The 22,545-nt window shown below is 35.8% G+C and overlaps 1 protein-coding gene across 7 annotated transcripts in view; it reads right to left on the bottom strand.

The window, feature by feature from the left end:
• The window catches only part of CCNY (cyclin Y), a 256,186-nt gene that overhangs the window by 97,825 nt on the left and 135,816 nt on the right, over nt 1–22,545 (bottom strand). Inside the window, exon 1 of one of the 7 annotated variants that reach the window (XM_074267119.1) lies at nt 20,890–21,144. The exons of 5 other annotated variants lie outside the window; for them this stretch is intronic. The gene's annotated coding sequence lies outside the window, so the exon portion shown is untranslated. Of the gene's footprint in view, nt 1–19,771; nt 19,851–20,889; nt 21,145–22,545 lie in introns of those variants that run through there. One more of the 7 variants, XM_074267122.1, reaches the window with a different exon arrangement.

Here is a 22,545-nt window from a genome sequence, read left to right as displayed (position 1 = left end):
AGGGGTAGCCTTCTGTGGAAGATGCATTCTGCTGTTCATTTATTTTCTTAATTGTAACTTTTTGTTATCCAAAAAAATTGGAGTTACTTTTGGGAAATGCTACATCTCATGACAGTTTCCTCTTAATATTTTAAAACAAAATCTAAGATTAGCAATATTTTTTTTTGTAAATTTGGTCACTGAATATATGACCACTATAAAATAGTAAACAGTATTGGCTGTCTGGCATAAGGACACAGAAAGAGATGTTCCTAGACTTCACAATGATGCAAGTCACAGACTGATAAGGAGTGGGAAATAGTGTTTTATCCCATAATTAGAATTAGCCAGGAAGCATTTAATTAAAAGCAAAAATTCAAAAGAGTTATTACAGCTAGTGGTTAAATGACTTGTCACTTGGAAGTTTTCAGTCTCTTAAGCAGAAAATAAGGATCACAGGAAACTCTCTGGAGAAAAAAATTGTATCTTAAACATAATATCTATTCTTACTGTCCTCTTGACAAATCAGGACAACCTAAGATAAAGCTTATTCTGCCATGATCACCATCTACCACTCAGACAGGCGGTATCTCTTTTTTACTGGTTAAAATCCTTCTGAAAACTGTAATGATAAAAAACATAGTAAGAAAACTAGAACAAAGATTGCTGATGTATAAAGAGCCCAGCCTGGCTGAAAAACAGATGTTTATAAATAATTTTTATCAAGAAGGTTCACATCACCTTCTTCCATCACAAGAAAAATGTCAGTCTAAATTAGTATCTTGGGACCAGTTGAGATACATCTCATTCATTAATATAGCTATTTCTATAACAAATCACCTCCTCATCCATTAATTCAACAAATGCATTTAGAAGATCACTTATTGTCTGGCCAGTGAAGGAAAAAATCAACAACAGTAAATAGACTGTTCTTTAAAAGGTTCATCTTTAATTTAAAATAAGACATACATACACATTTGCTGATCAGAGTGGTTTTAAAATACAAGGATAGGAAGAATAAAAAAAAAGAAAATACAAAAAAGTGAGGGGACTATGACTGTGGAACACATATACAAGGTCAGATTACAATGATGATCAGTTTGGGTGAATTGTTTTCACCCCTTGGGTTTTATATTTATTATTATAAGCAATTATATTGGGGAAGAGAAAGTAAAGGCATATATGATATGAAAACAGAAGATAATAAGAAAAAAATAAAATAAAGGGACAGATCACATTGTACTGACAAATTAGGTGACATAATGAATAGAGTGCCAGACCTAGAGCCAGGAAGTCTTGGGGTTAAAATCTAGTCTCAGATGTTCACTACTTTACTTTAATTAATTTTTTACTGGTTAAATAAAACATCCCTTTACTAGTAGTGTAATTCTAAACAAGTCATTGAACCTGTATCTCAGTTTCCTCATCTGTGAAATAGGGATGATAATAGCACCTACCTTGCAGGATTGCTGTGAGGATCAAGCAACTTAACAGTTGTAAAGTGCTTTAAAAATACCAAAACACCAAATAAAGGCTAGTTGCTGTTATTGCTGCTTTTGTTACTGCTGTTGCTGCTATTTCCATCATCTTGAAATTTATCCTCACCAGTTAAATATTGGAGGTGAACCACATCTCAACAAGTTCCAACTCAATCCCTTTTTCCCATGCTCAGCCCCAGTGAAATATAGTAGGCTATACTATAATCCAACCATTTTCTCCATCAGGAAAACAGTATTCAAGACAGTAGAGACTCTAAGGCCTGTTGCATATAAAGCCTCACAATTTATACATTTTATTATATCATTTTCTGTCTCTTTCATGATTCAGCACTCTATTTCCTTGCTAAAGAAAACTTCTTAGGTAAAAAGAATCACTAGATTTGATTTTCTTCCCTCTATTGAACCACATTATTCAATGAATTTTACAGTCCATTAAAGGTAATCAGGACGCCACTAAAGCTACAATTAACCCACTTGGGTAGACAGCTCCTGCTGGCCTCCCATTTACTTTTTCCTATCTATTTTTGTACATTCTAGTCTATGATACGCTAGCCTCTTTCATTTATATGGAAGATAATGTAAATTCAACAATGCCTCACAAAATCCCCACTCTTTGTCATATGCAAGCTTACATACACAAGTAAATAATAGTAGAAGCCAGAAAATTTTTGAGCTAGAAGATTCAGGATCCAAAAAAAACCATATCACAGGCTATAATAATGAACCAAACCTAATGAGTCAAATTATAGATTTTTTAAAAAATGTAATGGGTGACCTTGGGCAAGTTACTTAATCCCAAATGCCTTAGCCAAAAAATAAAGAAAACTGTAATGGGGATTAATAAATGTAAAGAAACAGCATGAGATCAGGTAGATAAAAAGCTGGTCATAAGGTCAGGAAATTCAAGTGCCTTGCCTCTGCTACATAATACCCAGGGACAAGTGGCTTTGTATCCCAGAACTATATAAGATTATGAAGTATAAAGAGGACACTGAAGTACACTGATACAGTTTCACAGGTTCACTACTCCATATATCTAAATAAATGTAAAACCACACTTGAATTGGGAGGGGGAGGAGTCTATTTCATAAGTATAGGAGAGAAGAATTCCTATGAAAAAGATCTGGAGGTTTTAATGAACTGATGGCTCACTAACTTAATAGAGAGATTTAAAAGGCAAATATAGTAAATACAAGCCCTTGGTTGCATATATTTGAATCCACCCCTCTTTGAATTTAGCCTTGCCTTCAAAGACACATAATGTCCGTAGTTCTGTTTAACTTTAACCCTAATAAAACTAATAAATTCTTATTTATCTAATACCACTTTTCCCCAAAGTAATTGGTAGGAAACTAATACTAGGTAATGGGTAAAACATTAAAAATTAAACAAGCAAAGGTTAAATCTATTTACCTCTGAATAAGAATTTTGTTTCACTCCAAGATAAGCAGGGCTATTGCTTGGTTGAAAGGATACCAGACAGTATCACTACCAATCTAATCTGAACTAAAGAGCTGTTCTGACGTCTGAATGGCGGAAAAAACCCACGGTTTTTTATTTTCTTCTGCTGTGCCTGCTGACCTGAAAGTGTACAAAGGGAATCACAGTAGGATTAAAGAAAAAGGAAAAAAATAATGCTGAGGAATTTCTTCAATTTTCTCTGAGTCTTTAAAGTGAAAGAAGCAACAATTTTACTTTTTTTAAAATAAGGATAGGTTTCCAAAAACAAGGCAAACAGCTGTTTCTTGAATGTGCAAAAATATGTCATCTTTTTTATAGGACACTATGGGGCAATATCACCCCTTCATTCTTTCCCCATAGAGGAGGAAATAATCCATCAGCACAACACAAAATATTAGTTTGCTCTTCACTTAATTATTATATAGCACAGCAACAAGCTGGTGCAGTGGATAGTGTACCTAATCTGAAGTCAGAAAGACATTTTCTTGAATTAAAATCTGGCCCTTGACACCTACTAGCTATGGTCCTGGGCAAATCATTTAATTTTCTCATCTGTAAAATGAAGTAGAGAAAGAAATAGCAAACCACTCTAATATCTTTGCCAATAAAATCTCCAGTGAGGTCAAGTAGAGTCAGATCTGACTAATGTAACTGAACAACAACAATAAATTGGTATTCAAAACACTAAGTCAAGAAGTGAAAGAATGTCTTATTAGTTACCTTATTAATAGCTTAAAAGTTGAAATAAAATCAAAAAGAAAAAAAAAGCTAATTTACTAACATAATAAAATAGGTTTCAAAACTTCATTCTGCCCATTAGTTCACTACAAAGCAAGAGAAAGGCATTACAAGAGGCAGAAAGCAAGGGAAAACAAACCATAAGCTCAGTGTCCCCCAATTTTTAGTTAGAAGCCACTCCCGGTTTCTGAGTCTTTTGTTTAACAACTGAATAGCTAAAAAGAATTTTATGTAACATATATTTATTAAACACTTACTATGTGCTATGTGCTGGAAGAAAAAAATACAGCTGTTGCTTTTTAGAAGCTGATAGAGCTAACTGCAGGAGTATTGTGCATATGCAACTAGATTATAAGGAAGAAAGTCATAAATCAAAATGAGAGGTTGAAAGGCGTTAGAAGAATCTGAAAAGGAGAAATCATTTTCAGCTGCATACATCTAGCAAATCAGATGACACAGAATAGATCACTGGGCCTAGAATCAAAACAACTGGAAGTCAGATCTAGACTCAGACATTTACTACTTGTGTGGCCCCAGGCAAGTCATTTAAAAAACTCTTTTGACTCAGTTTCCTCTTCTGTAAAATGGAGATAATAGCAGCACCTACCTCCCAGAGTAGTTGTGAGGATCAAATGAAATAATAATTCCAAAATGCTTATTAACACAGTGTCTGGCACAGAAGAGGCACTATATAAATATTAGATATTATTCCTAATAATTATTACATTACTTCAGTGAATCAGGAAAGATTTCATCTATCATCTGAGTTCAGTCAACTGTCCTTCAATAAGTATCTACTAAGCACCTACTGTGTTGCCAGGCATTGAGCTGGCACGGCCCAGTCTTAAAGACTGGAATGGATTTTAAAGAAAAGGGAGATATTTCATAGATAGAGATAGAGGGGAAAGCAAATCCTTCAGATGCATTAGGAGAGCAGAAGCAAAGGCATAGAGATACTGTAACAAAAAGAGCAGATGAAGGATCACCTAGCTTGGTTACAAGGTACAATCCATGAGGAAAAAGTACAATCAGATGAGAGTTAGTAGAGTGGATTGCAGCCAGACTGTAAAGGTACTGAATGTCAGGATGAGATATTTATAAAATTTTTGAAGTACAGAAAGGTAAACCACTACTGAATTCCTGAATGAAGTAATAAAATGAAGGAGGCAATATCTTAGTGAGATATAGTACAGAGTCCCAAGAAGAATGATATGGAAAATATAGACAGACAGTTAAGTAATGTCCAAAAATTAAGGTATTCAAAGAAGGCGATGGTGGCTATTGCAGTAGAAATGAAAAGGTAGATGCAAGAGATACTGAAAACCATAAAAAATGTATTGACTGTAAGTAGAGAATGAAAAGAAAAATTAATAAGGATTAGCTCCAGATCATTAGGTGAAGGATGGCACCATCAACAGCAACTTAAGAGAGAAAAATTCAGAGGATCTCAGTTTTTGAAATGTTGAAATTGTGAATCATCTGCTGAGTGAAATGAGCAGAATCAGGAGATCACTATACACTTCAACAACAATACTATATGAGGATGTATTCTGATGGAAGTGGATATCTTCAACATAAAGAAGATCCAACTCACTTCCAGCTGATCAATGATGGACAGAAACAACTACACCCAGAGAAGGAACACTGGGAAGTGAATGTAAATTGTTAGCACTACTGTCTATCTACCCAGGTTACTTATACCTTAGGAATCTAATACTTAAAGTGCAACAAGAAAATGGGATTTACACACATATATTATATCTAGGTTATACTGTAACACATGTAAAATGTATGAGATTGCCTGTCATCGGGGGGAGGGAGTAAAGGAAGGGAGGGGAAAATCTGGAAAAATGAATACAAGAGATAATGTTACCAAAAAAAATATGCATATATAGTGTCAAAAAAATGTATAATTATAAAATAAAAAAAAAGAAATTGTGACTGATCCAGGTAAAAAAGGCAAAAAAGTGCCAGTCTTGCCAAGAAATCTGAGTTTCTATCCTGTGTCTCAATCTTATCCTGGCAGCATCACTCTGTGTAAATCACTTTTGCGCTTAAGTTTTCTCAGCTGCTAATGGAGAGAATGTTATTTTACTATCTACTTCACAGGAATGTTTGTATGAATTTATTGTATAATTTTTCAGTTGTTTCAGTTATGTCTAACTCTTATTGACCCCCTCTGTGATTTTCTTGGCAAAGATAATGGGGTAGTTTGCCATTTCCTTCTCCAGCTCATTTTAGATGAGGAAACTGATTCCAAGCCCAGTGGGTTATCCACTGCACCACCTAGTGTCCCTTAAACTACTCTAAGAAGTTAGAGTTCAAGGTCATAGTGGGACATTATAGTAGGCAATTGGACAGATGGTAGAAAATCCAAATCAGTTTGGAACTCCTGTAAGAGATTAAAGGTAGAGAGAGAGAGCTATCAGAATGTACCGCAGAGAAGCAGATCCTATGATCCTAAGTGCTAACCAGAGCTGAGGAAATGGGTGAAATCATCAAGGGAAACAGCATTTTGAGAAAATACAGAGACAAGGGAAAAACAGAACCTTGGGAAATACCCAGACTTATAAAGAGAACAATAAATGGATAGCACAAATGTAGAAGAATGATGAGAATGCCATGCTATGGACTGCAGAAAAGAACAAAAGGAATCAAAAAGGAGAAAATCAGGTAGTCAACAGTATCAAATGATGCAGGGGCTAAGTGAGGACTGGGATAAAGTCATCGTGCAATCACTAAAGCAGGTGACTAAAATAAAATGGATGTGGAGATGTACAGGATTTGAGGAAATCCAAGAAAATTTGAGAACAGCATGTTCAAAGGGCCATCAAGGTAATATCCAAGACTACAAGCATCCAAGTGAAGAAGGAAGGCAGTGCCAGTCATACAGAGAAATGAGAAAGACTAAAGGAAGCTGGTAGACAGCAGTGACAAAGACAGAGAAAGGATGATAATATAATAAGATGGTATTAACATGTAAGGAGAAGCTGCCAAATGTTGATGGCAGATCAAGTTTCCCTAAGAGCCAATGGAAATTAAAGACCCCAGTAAGAAATGGGGTGGGAATAAGAATAGGAATACCCTTCAGTAGGGAGAGGTTAGAAGGGCAAAGTCTTCTGGAAACATTGAAGGTTCAATTGATTCCAGAAGGTTTAAGAATAAAAGGAATTGGGGGGGGGGGAGAATCTTTTATCATCAATGAAACAAATTTCAAAGGACAAAGTGGAAAGGATAGATTGTGCAGCACAAGAACTAGGCTAAGGTGCAGGGGATAGATAATGGATGATAGTAATTATGCAAATTAAAAAATTCAAAACTGAGTCACATGAATATATTAGATAAAGAGAACTGCCATATGAGCCAAGTGGAGATGGTTAACTGGAATGGATGGAAAACACTGGATGTATTTAGCATTTTGGTATGAAGACCTGTGCAGCCCCTTTGGTATAATTAATCCCTAAGATACCTTATTTTCATGCTGTCAGAGGCCTTGGCCACCATGTCCATTCTGGTTTGAGGTAAAATTAGTACCACACCCAAGGAGTGGATAGGCTAAGGCTCAGAGGAACGCGGGTTTTTCACCCACACAGAATTCTGCATGACTTCAAATGAAAGTTATTCTTCTACTGATCTCATGACCTCATTTAAGCACATTTAGAACCCCAGATGTAATCCATGGGGACAGCCAAAGATATTAAAAACTAAAACCACCAAATTCTGCTTAGGAGAAAAAAGTATAACTTTTTCATTCACTTGGCAGGAATTTCTGTTTGGCAGGGTTCTTAAATCAAAAGATCATACTAATTCACTGATAATGCTTTGAAGGTCATGAAAGGAGATGGAAAATTACTGGCCCATTTGGGAGTGCTGGAATTTGTAACATTCTCATTTTGTGTACAGTATATCAGTATGATTTAAAGAGAGCCAGGATCTCAGCAGTTACTTCTGAGAATCTTTATACAGTATGCTGGGGTTTTTTTTAAGGATATATAGCTAATGATTATGCTATGATCTGATTTTGTACTATGTCTCAAAAAACATGAGGTTTGCAAAGCACTTTACGTACATAGCTTTACCACCATACACAGAGGAATAGCCAAGCCTTTGTTAAGGAAAGCAAACTGGAAGCACAGGTCACACAGAACTCTCCTGCCCTTCCCCAACATGGTGGGTACTTCTAACCTTTGTGGCAAAATAAATAGTATAGTAGGAGCTATTATCTAAGCCTTCTAAACTCCTTGAAATGACAATTTTTTTGATTAAGACTACAAATCTTTTGAATACTTACAAAATAGGGTTTTATTTGCAGCAAGGAAGAAAGAATCTAAGTCACAGACTTTTAGCTGGAAAGAATTTTGGCTTTCAAGGTCAGCAGCTTCAGATTCATAATATACACTATACTAGGCTCTAGCGGAGATGAAAATAAATACAACACAATGTTTCCTTCATGATTCTTATTGTCTTGTAGAAAGTAAAAAACTGGACTAGAAAATGATTGACAATTATCTAAAAGGAGCAAATACCAGTTTGGGGTTCTTAAAACATTTTTGCCCCTTTGGCAGAAATCTGGTGAAGCTTATTTCTCACAGTAATGTCTTTAAATACACAAAATAAGATATACCGGATTACACAGAAGACCCATACTTATCAATTTTTTGAAAATAACTTTACAAATCCCAGATTAAGAATCCCTGAACTAGGGAAATAAGGAAAGGTGCCAAATAAGAATTAGCAGAATTCCTCCTAAGAAGTAATAACTAGAAATAAAATGTTAGGAGGGTACAAGACAGGACAGTAAAAAATTTTAATAATAATAATAATCCATTAAAAACTCAAATAGGTTTTTAAAGTATCTATTGCTTACAAACCCAAACCCTAATTTGATAAGCAACCAATAAAAATTTATTAAGGGTCAACTATGTACCAGGTTACATGTTAAGCCATGAGAATACAAAAACAAACAAAACTACCCCTGACCTCAAAGACCTTACATTCCATGTTTAAGGCAACATGTAACCTTCGTGGCATAGCATGAATGAAGGGGCAGCATGGAAGAATGGAAATGACATCAGAGGTGGTCTAGGGCCCATCATTCATTTAAGTTTTCTAGACCTCAGTGACCTCATTGATAGGAATACAATTTTTGATATGATTGTTTTAAGTATCACATTCAAATGATTATGAACAAAGAGGCTTTGCTGTTGTTATAAGAAACACTATTTGGAAATTAGAGTACATGAATTCAAATTTACTCTTCTACTTAATACTACTTCTGTGTGTGATCTTTGGGCAAGACATTTCAAGTCTAGACTGAATTTTCTTCATCTCTACAATGAGAAAATTGGACTAACTGGACTTTGAGTTTACTCCCAACTCTCAAATCTATGATTTTGTAGTCTTACTGATTACTACTAATACTGTAGTATTACTGATATGTCTTTAAATGCTAATAAAAATATTTTTTCTGGACTAGAATTTTTAAAATAGTGAAATTTCCTGCCTTTCTGAAATTCTTTAATTTTAAAAGTCTACTTTTAAGTTTTTAAAACTATTTAACAGATTTCCTACAATTTTGGTTTCGACACAATCCTTTTTTTGCACTGTAGATCAGACCTTGTATTATGATATCAACAAATCAGACCCATACAATGGGGACTTTGCTAGAAATGAGAGGATATAGATGCAGCATACAAATCTCAAACATCAATTACAAATTGACAATTGATGTGAAGTTTGGAAAACTTCAAGGAATCAAATGATGGAGTACCAGCAGGGAGGATAAGAAAAGGCCTGAAGAAAAGAGACTGCAGATCCCCAGACATCCAGGCAACTACTAGGGAACAGCATGGATGCCCAATTTCATTGGTAGCTGAGCAGCTTTTGTTGAAGCCAGTTCTGAAGCTCATTTCCTTCTGTTATTACTAAGGCCCAGATTGTCACATTGACCCCACATTGTCACGGTAATACCTACAAAAGTAAGGTAGAAGGACAGAAGAGCAAATCTATTGTCTGTCCAATAGAGTTAGGAAAAAATGGAGGGAAAGGGAAAGGAAGAAAACTCATATAATTGTCAATATGAAATTCTTCACCAACATAATCCATATTTTAGCACCTCAATTGCTTGCACCAAAAACATTTTTTAAGTTGAGTGACATCTTAATTCATATCTATAAATTATGTAAATAAAATGGGCACTATGAACATACATCTCAAAATATTGTAAATATTATAACCAATAAAACATACACATACAGTTTAGCACAACTAAATAGAATTTAAATGAACCTGTTCTTTATACTTTAATAAGCAGTCGTCCTCAAACTTTTTAAATAGGGGGCCAGTTCACGACTGTTGGAAGGCTGGACTATAATAAAAACAAAAATTCACACTGTCTCCGCTCCTCAGCCCATTTGCCATAACCAGGCGGGCCGCATAAACATCCTCAGCAGGCTGAATCTGGCCCGCGGGCTGTAGTTTGAGAACCCCTGTTTTAATAAGTCTCTAAATTTACCATCAATACTTTTACCCCAAGTATAAACTAGAGGTAAACCATAAGATACTTTTAAGTGCTTCGGTTATGAAATAAGAACAGCCTTCTTTTCCCCCACTGGTGAAAATACTGGACTATGAAATTGAACCATATCATCGAAAGAAGTCTACATACATCTCAGTCACTTGCACTCATTGTCTCTGCTGACCAGGCTAGGTCATTTCCAAAATCAATGAAAGGAAATATGGAAAAAACAATCTTTCAGTCTAAGTCATTTAATTTGGTCCTAATTCTAAGGCTTAAGCTTCACCTCCGCACATAAAAAGGAAATAGGAAATTTCTCAGCAAATGCTATTTTTAAATAGTGTTTGTCATACACCTGTTCTTAAGAGTAAAATCACATAAGCATCAAATTTGAGAAATGAAAAGGAATTTAACAGTTAGTCCCACCCAGATCCAAAGACACAGCACAGACTTCATCTCCCTTCTGACCCAAATTATGACAATTTTTATTGTCATTCTTACAGACAACCATGACATCAGGAAGGTGATGCCATACTCTTAAAGTATTCTAAGTGATCTTCTGCCCTCAACTCTTCAAACCACCCTTGGCAAATCTTTGGCCAAAATAATCTTCCTAACATATGGGTCTGTCTATGTTATTTCCTGTCTCAAAATCCTTTCCCGGCTGTTGTTTATTAGATAAAAATATAAACTCTATAATTTACCATTTAAGGTCCTCTTCCATCTGCCTCAAACCTACATTTCCAGTCTTGCTCCATCCAAGTCTCTTTCAAATCCACCACAGGGACAAGACTGGGACAGACCCTTGATCTATGACTTCAGTGATTTAGGGAACTGCTAGGTGAGGCCATAGTGCAAAGAGGGCTAGGCCTGAAGCCAGGATGACTTATTTTCGTGAGTTCAAATCTGACTTCAGATATTTGCTAGCTTGTGACCTGGGCAAGTCATTTAACACTGTGCGCCCCGGTTTTCTTGTTTGTAAAATAAGCTGGAAAGGAAAATGGCCAACCCCTCCAGTATCTTTGCCAAGAAAACTCCAAATGGAATCACAAAGAGTCAGGCACGACTAAAATGACTGGATAACAAATGATAAAAGTGTTATCCCACATGGGTCCTCATCTCAATTTGCTAAAAAATTTTACACCTAGAGTACCAGCTCTTCCATGAAGTCTTCCAGGACTACTCTTCAAAACCAAGGGATCCCTTCACTAATTTTCCTGGATTGTCACATTTTCTTCTGCATCATATTTACTTTGCATTTATCATATCCTTGTATATGTATGTGTGTGAGGGAACAGGGAGAGAGAGAGGGAGAGGGAGGAGGACAGGGACAGGGAGAGGGAGAGAAGGAAAGGAGGAAGAAGAAAAGAAAAGGATAAGGAGAATGAGAATGAGAGAGAGATAAAGAAAAGGGGAAGGAGAGAAAAAGAAAGAGAAAGAATGAGAGACAGAGACAAAGGGACAGAGAGAGACAGAGAAAGAAAGAGATTATAAGCTCACTGAGAGGCAGGGAATGTGGCACATTTTCCTTCTGGGTATCTACAGCACCTACTTCACTGTCTTAGACTTAGATGAGTGATTGGTGAATGGTTGTTGAAACTAACACACAATGCTATTTTATACAAAAGGAAAGCTCTTGATCAAATGAATCATTTGTGAAAATTTACTATTGGGTCTGGCTGGTTAGATGGAACTTCAAATACAACTGAGCTTTATGGTGAAAGTGTGAAAACACAACTTGGCAAAGCAGATAGAAAGCTAAGCTTGGTATCATATAAATGTACATGCAAGTGCCTTTACTACGTTACATGACTAGGGGCAAGATAAGTGATCACTCAGGGTCACAGAGGAAATTCTCCCACAGTGTCATTGTCTGATGAATTGCTAATCTGTATTTGTAGGTGGTGTTTCCACACCAGAAGTCTCCATGCTGATAAAATTAGAGCTTTACACCAAGGTGGGGTAAGATAGTGAAGCAAGATCAATTTTCAGTTACCCACTCCATTATTGAGTGGGTGAGCCAGATCTCTGACTAGATTCCTTCTCTTGCTCACAAACTGATAGAGGAAGGATTATTACAATCAGTTACTTTGGATTATGCCAGCCAGGGAGTGTAGGGTTCTGGACTAGGAGGCAGGGATAACCTGGGCTTACCTCTGCCTAACCTGCTTAACCCCTCTCAGCCTCAGTTCCCTTATCTACAAAATAGAAACAATAATCGTACCTACTTTACAGGGTTGTTGTGAAGATCAAATGAGATTTACTTTAGAAACCTTAAAGTGCTATATAAATGTTAGTTATTATTTTTCCCAGATATTTTTAGAAATGGCTTGCCATAGAAGCAAGAGTGAAATGAATGGCTAAAATCATTGGTCAGAGGAGGAAGCTGTAAAAAAAAAAAAAATAAAAATAAAAATTATACTGTTTCTTAAGGATGTTCAAACACAAATACTCCTTGCTCTCAATATACTTAATATTTATCAGGGGAGTTGACTCAATTATCATAATGACATTTCATAGACAAAAATTAGCTATCCAGGTAGAAAAAAAATTATCTATCAACAAATTTATAAAATCAGGCAATGGAATGAAAATATATTGCCTGGTGACTTGTTTTTTTTTTCAGATCACCTTGTTTGTGAACTTCAGTAACTATGCTCCCTTTTGCTTATTAACTACTCCATTTTGAATTGCTGCCTTTCCTATTGGCTTCCACAAAGAACTGGAATAGGATCCGAACAAAGAGAGTTGTGTATTATCCTTGTAGATAAAATGGAAGTGGACTAAAGAGAAACTGATCTTTAGTCCTGCATTTTGCACTATCTACTGGGTATCTTTAGCATTACCTCAAACTTAGTATATCCAAAATCAAACACAAACTCTTCCTACTACCCCACCAAAAATATTAATAATTTTTCCTGAGATATTTTTTATTTTTATCAACCACCATTTTCCCAATTTCAAAACTTTTGAGTCATCCTTAGTTAGATACCAATTAGCCTAGAAGAGATCCCTCTACCCTTGGTCTTGACATCTCTCTTTTTCTTTCCATATTTCATTCCCCAAACACCTCCCCAATCTAGCTAGCTGCCTGTTCCTGTTTTAGAGGACCCTATCAAATGTAAAAAATAAATAAATAAGCTTACACTGCATTCAGCAATTCTTTAATATTTCAAGAACCTATGATTTTGTCATTTTGAGTACATGCCCTTCACCAAGATAGATATCAACCCCTTTCTGTCTTAGGAGATGATCTTTATAAGTTTCTGTAAATGGAAGAAAAAAAAAATACACCCTGAGGGCCAATATGGAGGTGAGGAAGTTCTGAGTAAAGGTTAGTGGGGTAGTCCTCAGAGGAAAGACAGAAGCTGTTCTACCTTGGATCAGCCAGAGCTTTATGCCCTGATGGATTATCCTGAATTAAGTAACTTGACGTTACCTCTGTCCCTTCCTGAAGCATCAAGAGCCCTGTAAAAGGGTTTACTTTGCTGTTACATTGTGACTTCTAATATAATTTTAAAATATCCTTCAGCAGAAGTTCAAGACCAAAATAAATGTATTTTCTTGACCAGGGTATCATGAAAAGAAAGACCTTCTATTAAGCCACAGAAGAAAAGCCATCTGCGTTGGTGGAGGGAGTACCCATCCAATGCATTTAAAGTACTGAATTATTTTCAATTACAGCTACCAACATTTTATATGATAAGGTTATTTTTAAATATGTGTGTTCTTTTCAATATAATTTTGTTGTATCCCAAGGCCAATTCTTTTTCATAGGGAAATCATCCTTAATTGTATAACGAAAGTCAAAAGGAAAATAAGATTAAATTACTAGAATCAGCTCTATAGGAAGACATCTATTCAGCAAAGTGAGACAATATCTGTACTATCATGAATTGTATTCATTCGGGCAATTTCTTTTCTTCCATTTGACATTCTTAATTTTTAATTAAAGTTCTAATGACAGTTTACTAAAACTAAAACTAAATTTTTTACTAAAATGAGAATCAAAAGAAATAAAGAAAAACATGAAAAGTGGAGGAGCTGCTTATTATAAAAGATCAGAAATATACAATATCTGGGAAAAAACCTATTATTCTGGCCATTTTCCTCCCAAAGACAAAGTAATCTGAAAGGTGGGGGAGAAGGATTTCTACTTTGCTTTCATCCACAAATAAAAAGTCCATTTGTCCATAGATCACAATAGCTTCATCCAACAACATGCTTAAAACAATGCCATATTTTGAAAGGAAGAATTTCAATAAGAAATGAAAAGGCACCTAACAATGGCCCAATATATAGTTTGTATGTGTATTTCCAGTAAGTGTAGGTAGATGATGATGATAAGGAGAAAGAGGAGGAAGAGGAGAAGGAAGATAAGGAAAAAGAGGAGACAGAGGAGCAAAAGGCTGGAGAGAGGAGACAGAAGAGTCAGAAGAGAGAGAGAGGAGAAAGAAGCAAGGAGAGGTGTCAGGATGGGGAAGAGAAAAAATAAAAGGGGGAGAAATGAGAAAGGAGAAAGAAGGGAGGAGAAATGGAAGAGATTAAAAGAAAAAAAAAACAGGCAGATCAGGAGATTTAAAGGCAGGTGCCCAGTACTCTGGCTAGACTCTCTAGCTTGAGAATTTATGGGAGGATATAGAAAAGAATCACAATAATAAGAGGACAGAAATAGGATGCAGTTTACATCATGGCAAGGTTAGTGGGGAAAGGAGGCATATTTGTCCTGAGAATATCTTTTTACATAGAATGTAGATGTGGTGGTCACATCCTGAATTACAACTTCTAAGTTAGGTGACAAGAAATATTCAAAATGAACCTTGTGCATTTTGATAAATGTTAATTTTCTTGCACAGATTATATTAATTTCAAAAAAGTTAAAGAAGCCCCAAAATTCCAATCTGAGGGATTTCAAAATATAAATTTCCCCAGGGACAAAGTGAAGGTGGCAGGAAATTCTAGGGCACAAGAAAAGAAAATAATCACATTTTCATACTGAAAAATCGGCACATATAATTTTAACTTTTGATTTTAATTAAATTTTAATTTTTAATTTTGTACATGTCTCTTTCAAAAAGATATGTATCAATTCACAGTTTATCATTTGGAGAGGAAAATATCACTACAATTAGTACTTCATCATGACACCCAGTTCACATTACTTAAACTACGAGGGTTTCACAGAAGAGGGTGAAAAGCCATATACTACATATCTTTCAATTTAAATACTAACCATATCAAATATTTTAGTATTTTAGGCCACAAATACCACACAAAAAAGTCCTGTTCCAAAGAACGTTTTGGTTTAAAATCTCCCTCTTTTTTTATCAAGCAAACCTGTATTGAGTCCCTACTTTATACCAGCCTCTGTGATGCATTCTGGAGAAACAAAAACAAAAATCAATAATTCTTGCTATTCTTTTGAGGGAGAAAACGTATACACATATCTGTGGAAAATATATGTGAAATAAATAACAGTTTTATAGAAGGGGAAGGTATGTGTAACCGGCAAATATTGGGAAAGAGCTCATATAGGAAGTCTGTTTATGCTGAGTTGTGAAAGATTCCAAATCAAGGTGAAGAAGGGTACTCCAGAGGAGAAGAAGGGGCTTTTCGGATGGCCTAGGGTGGACCTTGAGTACTCTATGTAAGGAACATCAAGACCAGTTCAGTTCCTAAGGGAGCACTCTCTATTTGGGGAAAGATGCTCTAAGTAAGCAAGACAATATTGACTCTCAGGGTGAAATAGTCTCAAAATAATCCTTTCAGCTTTATCTTTAGGTTACTCTGTCTCAGAGGGTTTTTGTGAGAAAAGCTCTTTGTAAAAGAGAAAGCCTATATAAATATGAACTATTATTATTATTATTATTATTATTATTATTATTATTATTATTATTATTATTATTATTATTCCATATTCCCTTCAGCTTCACGTGGAAAAATGCTTAATTCCCCTCAAAGCTCAGCTCATCACTTTCTAGAGGAAACCCCTTCTGATCCCCACCCCCACCTTGAGGTGCTAGTACCTTTCTCTCCCCCCATTAAAAATATTACCCTACTTACCTTTAAAGATATACATATATATATATATACGTGTATATATATATATATATATATATATATATATATATGTATGTATGTAAATGCCTATTTTACATTCTTCTTTGTGTACATGTCTCCCTGAAAGAACCTAAGCTTCTTGAGGGCAAAAACTATATTATTTTTATCTTTATATCTCTGGAACTGGTACAATGCCAAGAAGCTCTTTTTAAAAATAACTTATCTTTTATTTTTATATTGTCTATGTTTTCCCCTTTATCTTTCTCCCTCCTGAATCAGAATTATCCCAACAAAGCACATGCCATAGTAGGTTGTTTAATTGACTGACTACATGACTAGCTACCAAAGACCAATATATCTAAGTTCTAAGAAGGTTTTGACCAAACTGGCCACAGAATGAGGCATTTTTGATCACTGACATGCACAAAGATCCACTCAGGGTAAGGGACTATGTATAAATGTGAAGGGAGTTAGACTGTCTTTTGCCTTTCTTTGTATCCTCATTGGTTAGCACAAGACCTGGCCTGTGGCAGGCTTTAAAGAAATATGTAATGACTGACAACTGATTGACTAAATCCCCATACAGAAATTATAGACCTTATACAGAACATTTGGTAGGATGAACGTTAACTGTTCCAAAACTACATTATTAGACCATTATGAAAATAAATTTATAAGTGAAAAGTGCTGATAATGCCTTAAAATAAAGGGGTTGCATAAAAATCACAGAACTTTCTAGCTTAGTTTACCATCTAGGTTAATGAGTATCTGTCTAACAGCATAATTAACAAGCATTGTTAACAAATGTTTATAATGCTTAACATCAGTCAAAGTTTACTGAGGGCTGAAGTCTCAATCTGTTTAACTATTTGTCATATTGCTTTGGTTCCTGACACAGACAATTTCCTGGATTGTCTTTTTTTTTTTTAATTTTCTTCTCTTCTTAGTTTTTCCTCCTACATTATAGGTTGCTTATGGGAATGTCTTTTCTTCACAGGTGACCCTTCTCCCCTCACCCCCACCCTCACCATTTCCAGTCAGTGTCAGGGGCTGTTTCTAGAATGCTGGAATAATCCAGTTTCACCCATCCATACCAGGGGTTATTCTAAAAGCAGTAAAGTCCCTGAGGGGTAATAGTGTAGCAGGACAGTGATTACTCTTGAGATTTCATCTCAAACTCATCATGACGACAAAATTCATCATTTAGTTCTTCAAACTCTCCTAAAACTTTCTTATTTCCAGGTTCAGAATGTCAGCATCATTCTTAACTTCTCAGTTCCCCCTTACTTCCCACATATAATCACATGCTAAGCCTGGCCATTTTTCCCTTTACAACTTTTGTCCCATTTGACATCTGGGCCCTTATCCGTACTGGTCTCACCTTAGTTCAAGCTCATATCATCTCTCCCTGAATTATTCCAAGAGCTTCCTAGTTGATCTCCTTGCCTCAAGTTTTCTCTTCACTCTAGTGACTCCAGACACTCTTACTCACATCACATCCATATAATTCCCAGAGACCTTTCTTAAGTATCAATATGAGCTATGACTCTCCTACTCAACAAACTTTAATGGCTCTAGATTAATATTGAAATTTCTCTGTTTACCTTTTAAAATTCTTTACAAAGTGTCCCCAAACTATCTTTTCAAGTTCAGTACATATTAATCCCCCACACATACTTCCTGCACACTCTATAAACTAAAGTGTGGGTACAAGTGTATTTGCCATCAGTTCCTCATGCCTGAAATGCACTCTCTCCTTACCTTTGCTTCACAGTAGTTGCTTAAGCATATGTGAAACCTTTCCTGATCCCCCCCAATTGCCTGTGCCTTCCTTCTCGAACTGGCCATAAATTTTTAAACTGCCTTGTACTTATTTCCAATTTTCTCTTAATATTTATTCCATGTATCCTTACATATGCATTTGTTGTCTTCCTTATTGTCTCCCTACTCTTTGAGAGTGAGAATCGTTTTATTCTTTGGAATTATATGTCCTCAGAATTATGCAAAATGCTTAGCACATAATGGGCAATATTGTTGTATTATTTAGCTTATTGATCAATCCTAACCAAGGGAGTATGGACCATTTGAAATTCCAGAACCATATTTACCCACCCCCCTATGCCAATTTGGGTATTCTCAAGGTGGCCATAGAATTAAGGGTCAACTTCACCTCCCAATATGTTACACTTGATTATAATGCATATCTGTATTGAAAATACCCAGACTTTATGGAGTACAATATATACTATTTATGGAGTATAACATAGTATATTTAATATAATATTTATGGAGTATAATATACTATATGCTACCAAAACATACCTGCATATATTATATTGTATGTATTTGCTATACTATCGTGTACTATATGTATATACTATACCAGGATTTCTTAAATTTTTTCCACTTACAAACTCTTTTCACCTAAGAAATTTTTAGATAACCCTGGGTATATAGTTATATAAAACAGGTATACAAATCAAACATTCACTTATAATAAATCATAATTTCATGATCCCCACATTCAGTTATAAGATCCCATATGGAGTCATGAATTACAGTTTAAATAGCTGGGCACTATAGTATAGTATATACAATTATGTGTATATACTATATGTAAACATATACTATCTTATAGTTTATGTGCACTGTATACTACATACATAATACATACTTCATATATAATATATACTACAAAATACTATATTCTACTATATATTACTCATAGTTTATGTAATGTACTCTATTATGCACTTAATATATATACTTACTAAACACACACATTTTCTTTATCTTAAATCAAATTACTTTCCTTTCAGTTCATATTGGGAAGAAAGGCTTTTACTTGCCACCAAATAAATCCATTACTCTATATTGTTACTCCATGAAATCAATTACTTAATCCAGAAATATTCAATGGATATCTATTATATGTAATATACTGTAAACCAGCAAGGGGCAACAGGAGTGGGGGAAGGAAATGCTTAGTCTAGAATGTGGACAACAGCAAAATTATAATTATATTCCATTTCGGGAATCATATATGAAAATAAGGGAAAAAAATCTTCCCTTGGCTATTTTTCCTATTTAGCTGAAAATAAACTGGAACTTCCATGCCTAAGCCTTCGTTTCTCATATAATTTCCTCCGTGTTTCACTAATTTATTATTACATGCCCCCACACACACGCTATTCTTTTCTGCCTTCTTTCTGAATTCTTTATTGCTGCTCAAGGAACTTCCTTACCACAAGGCCCTCTACAGCTTCAGAACTGCCAAGAGCCCTTTGAAATTATGTTCTTTCTCTTTCTCTAGAAGATCCTCCTTTTGACACTGCCAGTGCCCTCTTTCCTGGGGGTCCTATCAACAGTATTTCCTTTACAAAAGCTTACTTCTGAGAGCGGATGACCCCCCTGTGCTTCTAAATAACACTATCAAAAGAAGCTACTCAGGCTAAACTGGTTTCAGTTTGGATTTCTGGAAGTAAAAAGGAAAAATACATTTTGGACTCAATGATACTTTATCATCCATCTGCGGAGGAAGTCCAGCAGCATCTCATTTGTCTAAAAGTCAACTGTTACATAACCTTGATCATTCAGAATAAAGTTAAAGCCCAGAAAGGAAGCCATAAGGCATAGCAGCAGCAGCAGTCATAGTAGTACTTGTTGTTGTCATAATAACTCATATTTATATAGCACTTCAAGGTTTACAAAGTAGTTTCCTTACAACTACCCTACTCTGTAAACCATTTAAGTACTGTTTCCCACATAAATTCATTTTCCAGATGAGGAAACTGAGGTTCAGACAGTAAGTGATATGCCCTGGATCACAGAACCACTAAATACAAGAGTCAACATCAGGTCTTCTGATACCAAACACCAATCTAGTGCTCATTCCGCTGTACCTTATAAGGGAGAACCTTCCAAAACTATTTTTTTTAAAGCTTAACTATCTGATTTCTCAATCCACAGAAGAATGAAACAAACAAACAAACAAAATGGAAAAGGGAGGGGAGAACCTGTGCCAAAAACACAGCCAGGAATGGCCATTAGAAGTACATACAATGACAATGGAAATAATCAACAGCTGACAGCTAGATAGTAGGAGAAGAAACTTAAAAAAGATTTGATTTGGGGTTTTTTTAAGTGAAAACAAGATCTCAAATTACAATGAGCAGTCAAATAATCCTAAAAATTACACCAAGCCTGGGAATCTCAATATTTCAGCATAGCACCATGTCTAATGTTCATAAACGCCCCTCTTGGTCATCAAGAAAAAGTTTTATATTATATTCACTCTTGAAAAAAAAGACAGGGAAATGAATAAATCCATCTGAGAAATATTCCTGTAAACAAGGTTAAATATTGAGGGGTAGAATGGTATCAGGGTTAGAAACAGACCTACCAGTCTCGGTTCAAATACCACCTTTGACACAAATTGGCCACAACTGAGCAATACACTTAAATCTCTCTGTGTCCCAGGCAAAAAAAAAAAACAGAAAAACAAATACAAAAAAAATTTTTAAGTAACAGAAGCAGTGCCAAGTGCCCTACATTTGGAAATCCCAAGTCCAGTCTAAAAGTAACTAAAGGTTAAAATAATTAAATTTTTAATAATTGGGGGAAGAAAAACCATACTTCTGCCTTCTGGAAAATTCAACGATGCACCTCATTCCCCGATGATGTCAGACAAAAGAGGACATTGCTGCACATAGGAAGATCCCTAAAAATAGGGCATAGTCTCTGTCCCTGGAATGGAAAGCCTTGGTAGGAAGGCTGTCAACGAAATTTAGGAGGCTGCCATTTTCCTGCTACCTATCTTACTTCACTGCTCAACTTTGCTGACACCTCACAGTAAGTTCTCCCTTCCTCTGTGTTTAATTTCTTCCTTTGTTGTCAGAGTTCTAGAACAGCCCCTGTGCACGCAAGCGAGCGTTCTCTCTCTCTCTCTCTCTCTCTCTCTCTCTCTCTCTCTCTCTCTCTCTCTCTCTCTCTCTCTCTCTCCCTCTCTCCCCTTTTCCAACATAGAGAACCACTTGCCCCACTGTTAGTTACCTTTCTTCTTCTTGGCAGGGATCCTAATAGGGAAATAGGAATTTTAAAATCATTTCTCTGATAGATCCCTTTGCCACTTCCATTGCTCCCCCGAAGTATAACCCATATTTCTATTTTCAGCTCCCAGCATCTGTTTAAACATGAAGATCAGGTCATCTGAGTTCGTGGTCAAGGTTATGAGTGGGAAGTGTTCCCCAGAGACTCTATCTTTAGGAGAACATGGATTTTCCATCTGGCTTTCATAAGCTCCTGCTTTTGAATTCTGAGTATCTGTGGGGAATAGGAGATTCTCCCCATAGGTCACTTTTTCAAAAGAGCTTTCCAGGAATTCAGTGGACTGTCCAGAACTCCTCAAGCAACTCGAGCTTGTAAGTGAGCAGGATGCCCACTAAAGTCATAACTAAGAAAGTTAATAGAAACATGACTGGTGAGTTAATTCATAACCATAAATCTAGAGAGGAAAGTGACCCCAGAGCTAAACCAGGGCCTCTTAAACTTCTTCTACTCAAGAATCCTTTTTGCCAGAGAATTGGATATACATAGATATACCAAAATGGGTATATAAATCAGACATTTACTGATAATAAATCATAATTTCATAACTCCCCCATTCAGTTACAAGATCCCATAGAAGTTTGTGACCCACAGTTTAAGAAGCCCTAGTCTACAGCAATCCCTCTTCCCCTTCCCCATTTTCCTATGAATATCATAGATTTTGAGAGATTGAGTGATTTAGCTATGGTTAATAGGGAAAAGGGGAGATTTGGAGCCAGAGCCAGTCTCTCATTTATACCACTTTGTCTCTATTAAATATTCAATAGAATTTAAGATTTACTGGATCTTAGTCTTGAAATGAACCTCACTGTTCACCTAATCCAAAATATTTTTACAGATGAGTTGGCTAAGGTACAGAGAGTTTAGGTGATTTGCCAAAAGTCACACAATTATTGAGCTAGAATTAGAATCAAGGCTTACTAACTTCCCAAGTTGAGACTCTATTACTGTATGTGGCCTAGAATCATCACAACCCTAATTCTAAATACCAGAGAGCTATAATAAGAAAGCCAAGTCGATGAAGGAAAAGCCCTTTTTCTGACTGGGTAAAGGACACCACTGCAAACTTAGAACAAAATCACATTGCTCTATCTGTTTCTCATCATGGAAGAAGAGAAAAAGTGGAACCCCAGAACTCTCACACTGACAAGAAAGTGCAGAGAAGAAAATTCCTCTGTCCTAAAA

Source organism: Sminthopsis crassicaudata, chromosome 5 (assembly GCF_048593235.1).
Source record: "Sminthopsis crassicaudata isolate SCR6 chromosome 5, ASM4859323v1, whole genome shotgun sequence".
Taxonomy (NCBI): domain Eukaryota; kingdom Metazoa; phylum Chordata; class Mammalia; order Dasyuromorphia; family Dasyuridae; genus Sminthopsis; species Sminthopsis crassicaudata.
This window is presented reverse-complemented; position numbering and strand designations above follow the sequence as displayed.